This window comes from Dendrobium catenatum, unplaced genomic scaffold (assembly GCF_001605985.2).
Source record: "Dendrobium catenatum unplaced genomic scaffold, ASM160598v2 fragScaff_scaffold_1595, whole genome shotgun sequence".
NCBI lineage: Eukaryota > Viridiplantae > Streptophyta > Magnoliopsida > Asparagales > Orchidaceae > Dendrobium > Dendrobium catenatum.
The window spans coordinates 2,323,649-2,337,017 of NW_021320057.1; the positions used below are offsets into that span (position 1 = coordinate 2,323,649).

Sequence of the window (13,369 nt, forward strand, 5' to 3'; positions counted from 1 at the left end):
GGTTGGCTACTCTTTGAGTCCTCATTCTTTATTCTAAAGTAAAAACTTTGGCGATTTGGTTTCATTATTTAGCTCAAATTGTTGGCATGAGTGCCTGAGGATCTTCATGTTGATAAAATTTTTTGTTTGGCCTGCTAACCTATTTAAATTTGATGAAGAATGATGCATCCTCTTGAGAACATCACATAAATAAATTATAATATTTTATTAAGAAAAAAGATTGAAATTGGGAGGCAATTCTAATAAGAATCTTGAAAGAAAGTTTGTGTGAAAATTCTGGACACGGTTAATCATAATCATCAATAAGTTTGTTAATATATTCATTTGACATTAGTGCACTTGCAAGGAGCAAACATCCCTAGTTCAACTATCTATCCATAGATCGGGTTGGCGCCTTTGGATGTGGTAAAGAAACATTTTAATCTACACATGGTTCTTGAGAATTTTGTCAAAAAAGGTCAATTTAAGATTCAACTGTTGCTTTAAATTGTGCAATATAAGGCTTTGCTTGAGGCCGACTTTAGCATAATTCCTATGAAAAACACCTCGAGGCTTGCGCCTCGAGCTTTTTTTATGAGGCTTGCGCCTCATCTTGTTTGAGGCTTGCCTTGAGGCGTGTCTCGTCTCACTAGCATGAGGCGTATGCCTCGTCCTATATATTATATATATTAAAACATACATAAATAATAAAATAAAGTCCCGAACAAATCATATACCTTCATGCACCCTGAGCTACAACAACTTCATCTTGATTGCCTCGACCTCTAGCTTGTCTCCTTCACCAACACCACCGCAATTGTAGCCACCGCCGGGATCACTTGAAAGCCTCACATGACCACCACCTCCTCCTTTTAAAATTGTGGATTATTACTCTCATCTTTATATTGATCACAAAAATTTATGAAAGAAGAAGTTAATTGAAATTAATGAATAAGCGGATTGAGAGCCGTTGGATTTCGTAGGATGAGACAGGGGAGATACCAGCTTGTTATGATGATGACTCAAATAAGGAGCCCTTTAGTGATGACAGTCATATCACTTTTGAGTTGTTGCCAACTATTTTAGCTTTCCTTAAGAATTAAATTTGAATAAGTAGGGAATTGAGAAAGAAAGAATTTGGAGTTGAATTTAATGTTATATAATATGTTTATGCAATTCCTATATTTTTATGTTATTTTGCTCTTGTAGTATTTGTATTTCAATTCTATTTCATGCAATTTATTATTTGTTACTTTACGTTTTGTACGATTTTTTGTTTTATATATATTCCAATTTATTATTTTATAGCTCAATAGAAAGTAAGTATGCTATCATTTAACATATTATTTGATTATTATATTAAAAATCACTTTTAACCTTTATTTTCATTTTACGCATTTTTTTTTGGATTTTGAGGCTTATGCCTTGTCTCAAGAGCAAAAAATGCCTCAATACCCAATTGCGCAATTTAAACCTTGGGATTGAACAAGGAGCTGTTTGGTTGTTTGAAAAAGGAATGCAATCTAAAGTAAATGTAATGCATTTAGAATACTTTGGTGCTGTCTGGTTGTTTGTAAAGTAAATTTAGGGCATTTTTTTTGTTAGGTATATGCAGAGTAATGTAAAAGTAGTGTGTATGAATACTTTGATGCTATTTGATTGGGTGTGCATTATCGAGTGTGGTATTCCATTGCAATGCAATGGTAACATCATCCTTCAATATTTAATATTAGAAAATTATTATTTGAGCAATATGAACGTTTAATATATTAGTGCATGCCATTATTTTTTACCCATTCAATTATAAAATGAATATTCATATCCGTATTAAAATTAGCAATACTTTAAGGATAAATGCAACATGAATATTATTATTTCATAACCCCAAAATACATGTGAAAGCATAAATTTAAAATGTTTATATATCTAGCATAGTTATAAATTCAAAATCATCTTACTATTACAACTCAAAATGATGAATATAACATTAAATTCCACAACATAAATTGTTTTTCTAATCCTTTCACATCCATCTAGCTTTTCAATCCATGGGTTTTATGAGGAAGGAATATATCATTGCAGGGCTCTTCGATAAGTTATCATATATCGTATCAATCACTTCCTCTGAAAAGCTAAGAATATTTAATGCTCAATTTTGAGTTCAATAATTTTTTTTTCTTGAGTGGTTCTTATTGTGCTTTGGATAGCATTAGCAACTTGAGTAACACTATCAGTCATCATAACAATATGCTTATAAGAGTTCTATTAATAGCGAACACCTTATTCTTCTTTAGTTTCTCTTTTTAACGAAATCTCCTTTGGCAGATGAATACAATGCTCTTTTTGTTGTTCCTATGAAATCTTCTTTAATTTTTACATTAACCCAATGACTATATCGTGATGCATCTACATTAGCATCCATAAATCCTGAGGGCTCCTCATCTTCTAAATATATTTGTTGAGTCCCAAGTGAAGGTTGAGAATTTTCATATTTAGCCCACTCTCCAATACCATGCACTTCACCGCATACCTTCTCTAATTCCATATAATTTATTGAAATATTTAAGTAAGAAGCATCCTTTAGAAAAGCTTGTAACATTATTAATTATACAATATTAAGCTCATATTATTATTTTTGAACATATGCTAAATGCTGAGGTCTCCTCATCTTGTAAGTATATTTGTTGAGTCCCAAGTGAAGTTTGAGAATTTTCATATTTAGCCACTCTCCAGTAGCATGCACTTCACCACATACCTTCTAATGTAGGACAACATGCATGAATCGGAAACTTACACAAAATTTGTTAAGAGCAATTTCAGATTTCGTTATACGTGATTAAAACAATAAAGTAAAACTAATAAACGGTCACTTCCGTTTAGACAAAACTACACAAGGTGCTAAACGAATTCAAAACACGTAGGAAAATAAAGCATTGTATACAGAGTAGTTTCCAACTTAACCTTTGTTTAACAAGAAGATCCAAAAGCAACGAGGTAACAATTCCTACGAATACTAGTGGATGGCGATAAGTAGACACAATCTCTTGCTTGTACAATTTCTCACGAAGAAAATAGAATTTGAAAGTAATGAGTCAGTGAAGAAGATCACCTTCTCGGAGAAACGACGTGGATCACTATACCTTTTCGTTACTTCTTCTTCCCTCGCCTTGATCACAATGAATAGCAAATGGTAGATGGCCTTCTCTTTGATTCCAACAATGTTTGGAGTCAAGTTGAAGAAGGCAAGTTGAGAAGATCCATTCACTCTTAGCCTACGTATGCAAAACCGGACTCAAGCTCCGGATCAATCATCCATAGCCACTTAACAAGGAGAGATACCTCGAGAGGGAAGGAAGAGAGAGAGGGAGTGGACGGTGGAGAGAAGGTGGCCGGTGGGTTGTAAGGGGAGGGAGGCGGCTAGGGTTAGGAGGAAGCTAGGTTAGGTTAATAGAAATTGTTTTAAATTCCAAATCTGAAATTATTCTCAGATTTAAGTAAAAATGGAGGGAAATTAAATGAATTTGAAATTCAAATAGCATGACATTAAGTCCCTTAATGAAGCACTTAAGGAGGTGGGCCCACTAAGGGGGGCCGGCGCATGTAGAGAGGAATTAGGGTTGAGGGGAAGAGGAGTTATGCGTTTCCTAATCCGCTCCGCCTAATTAATTATGAAAATTTTAAATCTGCTCAAATTCAAATTTGAAATTTGAAATCTCATTGAAACTTTCCTAATTGGCGTTGGACAAAATTGGAAACTTTCAATTTTGAAATTTGAAATTCAAATTGGGGAGATGGCAAGAAGGGACCGGTGATTGGTGGAGGGGATGGTGGTGGGAAAAGGGGGAGGCCGGCGGTTAAGGTGGAGGCCGGCGGGATGAAGGGATGGTGGGGGGGGGGGGGTCTTGAAGGTATGGTGAGATTGAGCTTGGGTGGGTGCGGTTAGGAGATGGTGGTTGATGGTGGGGAATGATCGGCGGTGGGTGTGGGTAGAAGGAAAAGAAAGAAGGGAGATAAACCAAGAGCCACCGGTGGTGACTGTTGGGTACGACGGGTGGCCTCTCCTAGGCTCCACCAAACTCACAACTCTCTCTCTCAAGCTCTCACAAAAGCTTCAAGAAGACAAATGCAGGAAAATTTCTCCATATCATTCATTAACCATCAAAAGTACAATATGAAGGCTATATATAGCCTAATACAATGACATAAAATAAAAGGACTCAAATGCCCCCAAGGGGCTACAAGACTCAATCCATCAAGCAAGGGTAAAAAGGAAAATGCAGAAATAAATATACATCAAAATAAAAGACAATACTAAAATCAGAAATACATCGGGTAAATCGTGGCCGTAGATCTATGGCCACGTCGACAGTAGACTTTCCAACTGATGTCCCCATCATTCTCCCGGGGTGAGAGAAAACTCGACTCCGAGTAAGAATCTCTCTCGTAAAGCTCCAAAGCATCTGGGTCTATCCGATGCAGCTCCTCGTGGTCTATCCACGTGTCCTCCGATTCAGGTTTTCCTCTCCACCTGATCAAGTACCTTCTCCTTCCACCTTCCTTTGTAGAGATAATGTCATCACTCAAAACTGTGTCCCCTTTATCAGCCATGGGTTGTTTGGGAATGGTAGGAAGGGGGGCAAATTTGGGTTTTCCAATGGTGGAGTTATATCAGGCTGTTGCAAAAAGGGGTTGGGTGGATTGAAATCAGGGCCTTCGTAAGCAACTAGATCCTCAATGCTAAAAGTCGGGTTGATGTTGAAATCCTCGGGGAGGTCTACCACATATGCATTGTCATTAATTTTCCTTAATATTTTGAAGGGCCCAGCACTCTTGGCGTGTAGCTTCTTAACGGCTCCTTGTGGGAACCGTTCCGGACGGATCCGCACCATCACGGAGTCACCCACTTTAAAAATTTTAAATTGTCGTTTTAAATCAGCATATAACTTGTAATCTTTGTTGCTCTTTTCAATATTTTGTGCAATTTCCTTATGCAGTTCATGCAGATGGGATGCAAATGCAGACGCTGACTCAGAAATCCTATACCTAGAACTCATAGTGATCAGATCTAAAGGCTGTCTAGGTTTAAACCCGTATACAATCTCAGAAGGACTTAGACCCGTGGTTCGGTTGACAGAATTATTGTATGCAAACTCAGCAGTGGGTATGATAGTGTCCCAGTCTCTAATATGATCCCCAACCAAAGAACGCAACAGGTTTCCCAAACTTCTGTTAACTACCTCTGTCTGACAATTCGTCTGTGGGTGAAAGGCAATAGAAAATTGTAGCTTAGTACCCATCTTCATCCACAGGATTTTCCAGAAGTAACTAGTGAACTTTACATCTCGATCCGATACAATGATTTTGGGTAAACCATGCAAGCGGACGACCTCATTAAAATAAAGCTTGGCGATGTGAGAGGCATCAGATGTTTTGGAACAGGGGAGGAAATGAGCCATTTTGGAAAATCGATCTACAACTATGCATATGGCATCATTCCTTCGTAGTGTCTTTGGCAGGCCTAAAATAAAATCCATATTGACGTCCTGCCATGGACAACTAGGCACTGGTAACGAAGTGTAAAGCCCAGTGTTCTGTTTACGTTGCTTGGCCAATTGACATGTGTGACACCTAGCAACCATTCTACCAACATCTCTCTTAAGGCTCGGCCAAAAAAAAAAAAAAAGGTACTCAACGGCCTCAATTGTCTTATCTCTCCCAAAGTGTCCAGCGAGGCCCCCGGCGTGTAGTTCCCACACAAGGAATTCCCTAAGAGAGGTGCGAGGTATACAAAGCTTTTGGGCTTTGAAAAGGTAACCATCATCCAAAAGGAAATCGTCCACGAGGCGGGTGCTGCCCGTGGACAGGGAAGAGTAAATCTCTTTGAAGTCTGGGCATTCAAGATAATCCATCCTCATCTGATCAAAACCCACGACTTCTGCTCTCAACTCAAGAGTAGTCATCATCCGACGGCTGAGAGCGTCAGCAGCCTTATTCTCGACCCCTGCCTTGTGCCTAAGAGTGTAAGTGTACTCCTGAAGAAATTCTACCCAGCGGCCATGTCGGGCATTTAGTTTCTTTTGAGAATTAATGTATCTTAAAGCTTTGTGATCAGAAAAGATGACGAACTCTTGCGGGAGCAAGTAATGCCGCCAGTAGCGAAGGGATTGGACCACGGCGTAGAATTCTTTGTCATAAGTGGAGTAATGCTGCCTAATTTCATTCAGCTTCTCGCTGAAATATGCTACAGGGTGACCCTCCTGAGAGAGGACTCCTCCAATTCCGACCCCCGAAGCATCGCAGGTCACTTCGAAGACTTTAGAGAAGTCAGGAAGTCTCATCACAGGGGCTTCCACCATTCGTTTCTTAATCTCATCGAATGCTCTGGTGGCAGCCGGGGTCCAAAGAAAATCACCCTTTTTTAGACAATCAATGATAGGGGACACTATGGTGCTGAAATTTCGGATGAATCTCCTATAGAAGGTAGCTAATCCGTGGAAGCTGCGAACTTCCCGGATGTTCTGAGGAACGAGCCAGTCAACTATGGCTCTAATCTTCTCGAGGTTGGCAGAAACCCCTTGAGCTGACACGATAAAGCCAAGAAAGATGATTTGGCTTACGAGGAAAGTACATTTCTTAGGGTTGGCATAAAACTGCTCTTTCCTCAAGACATTACAAACTTGCCTAAGGTGGTCAAGATGCTGTTCAACAGAATGGCTATAGATAAGTATGTCATCAAAGTAGACGACAACAAACTTACCCAAAAAGGGGCGCAACACCTTAGTCATAACCCTCATAAAAGTGCTAGGGGCATTACTTAATCCAAAGGGCATGATAACCACTAATAAAGGCAATCTTTCGTTTTGAAAGCCGTTTTCCACTCATCCCCGGGTCAGATCCGGATCTGGTGGTATCCACTCTTCAGGTCTATATTTGAAAACAATATGGCACCCGGCATCAAATCTAACATGTCATCTAATCTCGAGATTGGGAAACGGTACTTTACAGTGATCTTGTTAATAGCACGGCTATCAACACACATCCGTCAAGTTCCATCCTTCTTAGGGGTAAGAAGGGATGGTACCGCACAGGGACTAAGACTCTCTTTAATAAAACCCGCCTGCAGTAACTCCTCTACCTGCTTCTTGAGCTCAGCGTGCTCAGTAGGATTCATGCGATAATGGGGCAGGTTTGGGAGTGAGGCTCCAGGAACTAAGTCTATGGCATTCTGAATATCCCTAAGTGGAGGTAATCTATCTGGGAGGTCATCAGGGAAAATATCAGCAAACTGCTCTAAAATAGGTCGAACTTCATCAGGGATAGGCATATCAGATTCAGTCGGAATCTCACGACCAACAAGAGCATAAAGAGGAGCGCTGAGGGCGACTTCAGAATCTAAAACCCTAGCAGTAACCAAGTTCAAACCCCTCTTGGGGTTATTCGGGGAGGGTTTGGTGTCATCCGTACCCCGAGGCTGCGATGGTAAAAGCTTGATCTTTTTACCCGCATGCTCGAACACGCAGGTGTTCGAGCGCCCATAGATGTGGACATCATTATAAAAAATCAAGGTCGACCTAAAAGAATCTGCCCAACATCCATAATCAGAATATTGCACCAAACATTCTCCTTGTAAGAGGCAAAAGAGATAGGCACGAGACTTCGTTCCTTCACTTCCAAGGCAATAGAATTGACCCACGCTACCTTATACGGGCTGGGGTGAGGAACGGGAGCAAGTCCTAACTTGGATACCATGCTGGAAGACACAGCATTGATACAACTCCCGCTATCCACGATGACCTTGCAGTTCTTATCATTGATCTTTGTGTAGGTATGAAAAATGGTGGTCCTACGCCAGTCATCAGTGGGGGTGGGCTGGGATAGAGCACATCTCACCACACAGATGGGAGAGGTATCCAATTTCTGAAGGCAATGGAGGACGGTGGTGTCTTCGTCATCCTCAAAGAATTCACCTTCATCCTCGACTTAATGGATCTGATCACCCTCGGGTTCAGGATCGTCTTCAATAATTTCCTCGATGATAGAAATCTTGTAAGGACTGGAGCATTGAGAGGCGATATGCCCATACCCCTGGCATCGAAAGCACTTGGTTCCAGGGTTGGACCGAGTTGTATCTGGGGTGGGTGGTTTGGTTCTAACATCAAATCGGGGAGCAGGAGGGTCGGTGGGTGGTCGGCTGGTGCTTCTAGATGGAGGTCGTGTAGTAGGAGTGTGAGGGGTGGAGCTACCAGAAGGTCTATACGAGTGCCTAACGTCGTGGGACCGGTTCGGGTGCTGAGACCGACTTTCTTCAAGGTCAAGAACAATACTGTATGAATTCTCTAAGGTAGTAACGTTCCGGGCAAACAGTTCATTGCGAAGATCCTCTCGCAACCCAGTACAGAATATGGACAGAATCTGTGCGGGGGTAGCAGCGGTCTCCCCTTTGCATCTAATCAAGTAATCATCAAAGGATGCGATGTAATCCTTGACGGGTTTGCCACCCTGGGTCAGCCTATTCCACTTGTCTAATAGTCTGGGGAAATAGGACGGAGGTACGTACTTGTGTTTCAATTCCCGCTTCATAGTGAGCCAATCAGTAATGGGATACTCATTGCGGGCTTCCCTAAGGCTTTCTAAATTTGACCAGAATTGTCCCGCCCTACCTGTGAGTTTCATCTCAGCAAAACTAAACTTCCTCGCGTCAGAAATATTGTACCACTTGAAGAAACTATCCATACCTTTGACCCAGTCCAGGAAGATCTGGGGATCTAGCGTGCCATCAAAGGTAGGAGCATCCACTTTGATATTTTTCATGAGTGGCACATCAGGGTCGTGAGGATGGTTATGTCCATATTGGGGAGCACGATGATGGGCACGAGGAGGTCCCTCATCGTGGTAGACGTCATCCCCATACATGGATGGAGTCTCGAAGGGTGTAGGGAATCGGGTTTTCCCTAGCTCGCTCTAATGTGTCGAACCTCTCAGTGGTGTTCCTACGAAGCTCCGCTAGGTCAGCCTTGATTTTCCTTCAACTCTGGCTCATGGTTGTTATCTGTTCTACCAAGAGGTCTAAAGTCCTCCCTATTTGTTCCAGGTCCATTCCTACACACAATGGGAGACTTGGGAGGGGTTCTAGAAGGAAGACAGCAGCTAATTACTAAGGAAACACACTTAAGTTGATGAAATAAGGTGCAGGAAACACAGGGACAACAGGCTACACATATGGATTAAGTTCCTATGCAAATATTGAAGTGGGTAAGTGACTAGACAGCACTTATGCACCTAAACGATGAACTTACAGCTCACTAAATGTTGCAGGAAATTCTGGACAGCAAGCATGAAATAGATTTTAACATGAATCTAACAATGTTATGTATGCAGAAACTCGAACAAAAGTTAGGTAACACCCTAGGAAGTATTCTAGAAAGAAAATCCTAGCCTAACCATGCTTTGATACCAGATAATGTAGGACAACATGCATGAATCGGAAACTTGCACAAAATTTGTTAAGAGCAATTTCAGATTTCGTTATACGTGATTAAAACAATAAAGTAAAACTAATAAACGGTTACTTCCGTTTAGGCAAAACTACACAAGGTGCTAAACGAATTCAAAACACGTAGGAAAATAAAGCATTGTATACAGAGTAGTTTCCAACTTAACCTTTGTTTAATAAGAAGATCCAAAAGCAACGAGGTAACAATTCCTACGAATACTAGTGGATGACGATAAGTAGACACAATCTCTTACTTGTACAATTTCTCACGAAGAAAATAGAATTTGAAAGTAATGAGTCAGTGAAGAAGATCACCTTCTCGGAGAAACGACGTGGATCACTATACCTTTTCGTTACTTCTTCTTCCCTCGCCTTGATCACAATGAATAGAAAATGGTAGATGGCCTTCTCTTTGATTCCAACAATGTTTGGAGTCAAGTTGAAGAAGGCAAGTTGAGAAGATCCATTCACTCTTAGCCTACGTATGCAAAACCGGACTCAAGCTCCGGATCGATCATCCATAGACACTTAACAAGGAGAGATACCTCGAGAGGGAAGGAAGAGAGAGAGGGAGTGGACGGTGGGGAGAAGGTGGCCGGCGGGTTGTAAGGGGAGGGAGGCGGCTAGGGTTAGGAGGAAGCTAGGTTAGGTGGAATAGAAATTGTTTTAAATTCCAAATATGAAATTATTCTCAGATTTAAGTAAAAATGGAGGGAAATTAAATGAATTTGAAATTCAAATAGCATGACATTAAGTCCCTTAATGAAGCACTTAAGGAGGTGGGCCCACTAAGGGGGGCCGGCGGCATGTAGAGAGGAATTAGGGTTGAGGGGAAGAGGAGTTATGCGTTTTCTAATCCGCTCCGCCTAATTAATTATGAAAATTTCAAATCCGCTCAAATTCAAATTTGAAATTTGAAATCTCATTGAAACTTTCCTAATTTGGCGTTGGACAAAATTGGAAATTTCCAATTTTTAATTTTCAAATTCAAAATTGGGGGAGATGGCAAGAAGGGACCGGTGATTGGTGGAGGGTATGGTGGTGGGAAAAGGGGGAGGCCGGCGGTTATGGTGGAGGCCGGCGGGATGAAGGGATGGTGAGGGGGTTGGGGGTCTTGAGGGTATGGTGAGATTGAGCTTGGGTGGGTGCGGTTAGAAGATGGTGGTTGATGGTGGGGAATGATCGGCGGTAGGTGTGTGCAGAAGGAAAAGAAAGAAGGGAGATAAACCAAGAGCAACCGGTGGTGACTGTTGGGTACGACGGGTGGCCTCTCCTAGGCTCCACCAAACTCACAACTCTCTCTCTCTCAAGCTCTCACAAAAGCTTGAAGAAGACAAATGCAGGAAAATTTCTTCATATCATTCATTAACCATCAAAAGTACAATATGAAGGATATATATAGCCTAATACAATGACATAAAATAAAAGGACTCAAATGCCCTCAAGGGGCTACAAGACTCAATCCCTCAAGCAAGGGTAAAAAGGGAAAATGCAGAAATAAAAATACATCAAAATAAAAGACAATACTAAAATCAGAAATACATCGGGTAAATCGTGGCCGTAGATCTACGGCCACATCGACGGTAGACTTTCCAACTGATGTCCCCATCACCTTCTCTAGCTCTATATAATTTATTGGATATCTAAGTAAGAAGCATCCTTTGGAAAAGCCTATAACATTATAAATTAGACAATATTAAGCTCATATAATTATTTTTGAACATATGCTAAAGGTAATACCTGAATGTTTTATTGCATTTATTCGTGGCCCATCACTATCATCTTTTTAGTTTCATCTCAAGATACTCCTGATTTTCTTTTTAAATACTAATGTGAGTCCACAGAGTTTGTTAATGAATATGACTCTTACATTGCTCACTTGTGAGTTTTATTTTAATTTCTAGGTGGCACCTTGGTACACATCATCTTTAAAGCCTTGAGCACTTCTAATGTTGCATTGACATATTCAGTCATAATTTGCAATAATTCAAGTACCCACTCCAGTTTCAAGCTCCACAAAATTTTTTTCTCTTAGTTTTGGAATCAGATGCAACATTTGTTTTGATGGACCCATTATCCCTAAACATAACAAATATCATTTTAAAAAAAACATGTGACTTACAGATATGAAGAGTAGAGGTAATAACAAAAAAGATAAAAACAATACAGATGTGAAATTGAATGAACACAATAACATTTATAGCAATATATTATACAAGAAATCATTCTTATCAAAGCAAATATACAATGCTTTTACCACTAAAATATAAGAGAAGAGGGTCATCCACAAAAAAAAAAAAAGTTACTAATAACCATCATTATGCATGCCATTCCATATTGGATGTGCAATTTCATCTATTTTATCTAACCAGTCTCATGAGGCATCTACAATCATTTGAACTCTTCTATAGTGACTTTTCCTTGCTCATTTATCCTTTGAGAGAATGAAATCATCACCTTTTGTGATTATCTAATTATACAATACGCAACAACTAAGAACAATACCAACTTGACTTTGTAAAAGAAAGAAAGGTGCACACTTTATGATGGTAAAATGGCTCTTTAATGAAGTAAAGGATCGTTATGCATAATGAGTGTCAAAGATTAAAAGTTCCTTACAATTTACTGGTCAAATAGAACTAAACTCCTTCAAGTGGTATCTTATTGCACAATATGAAGCCATACAATCTTTTCAGGTGGAGTAGCCACCATCAACTACATAATATTTACTTGCGATGATGACTTTAATTTTCTTTATTGTGAAGTATCATATATAATTATTGAAGCCAAAATGAGAGTTAGCCATTGTACCTTTTGGAACATGTATATCCTTCGGCCTTTCAAATGCATTTTTAAGGACGGTTGCATTATAGTTGAACCTTCTCAACCAATGTGAACATGTGAATCTCAAATCAAAGTCAACTAATGCCAACACATTTTGTGTTGGGTATGATTTTTTTCCTCTAAATGTGGATTCATTCTCCTTAGGTTCCCTAATTTTGATGTGTGTTCCATCTATAGTGCCAACACAATCCTATTTTTTGTATAAAGTATATTAAAAAGACCACTACAATATATGGAACATTCATCACATGTGAATGGATTATACTTAGAAAAAAGGCATGAACCTATTATTCAATTGAATCTTACATGGAGTTTGGGGAAGTTGAGGCTTAATAAATTCATGGCATAATTCCCTTGCAACATATAATGCAGCTCTAAAATATCTACTAACAATTTCTCCAGAGCATTGAAAATTAAATCAAATGACTCAGACTCTCTCCTCATTCGTACAATGTCAATACAATCAGAATCACATTCATTATATAACCTAGAAAGGTATGTTTGACATTGTATATTCCATTTAGAATTATATATTTTTTTCTTTCTCTGCCTGCCTCATATAGTTCCACTTTTATAATTCTCAATGCAGCAGCAATCTCTGCTTGAACAATGGAATGATTTTGATTTTCATCTAGTCCTTCAAGATCCCAATACTCATCCAAATTGGATCATCGATCTTCATTATCTTGCAATCGTTCATTCAACTTTGTAGCTACCAACATTAAACTCTAAGTTAGTCAACGATTAAAAAGGCGGAAGAGGCGTACGCACTAAGGCGCGACTTAAGGCGAGGCGAAGCATTTGCGCGTTGAGGCTTACGCCTCGTTGGATTCGGCGGAGCGTGCGCTTATTTCACACGGGGCGTAGGCTTCGGTTCATAACGCCTCGAAGCGAAATGAGGCACCGCTTCGATTTGTAAGTATATAGACCGAGGCACCGAGCGGTGAGAGTCGTATAAGAGTCGAGTATTAGGGTAACATACTTTCTTCTGCTTCGGGTGAGAACTGAAAGGCGAACTCCGCCAACTTGGACGACCACAGTTCGGTCAAGTTC

General features: G+C 40.0%; 1 protein-coding gene across 1 annotated transcript in view; it reads left to right on the top strand.

Annotated features, from left to right (window-relative positions):
* The window catches only part of LOC110113862 (mitochondrial import inner membrane translocase subunit PAM16 like 2), a 31,431-nt gene that overhangs the window by 1,096 nt on the left and 16,966 nt on the right, over positions 1-13,369 (top strand). The gene's annotated exons all lie outside the window — the stretch shown is intronic.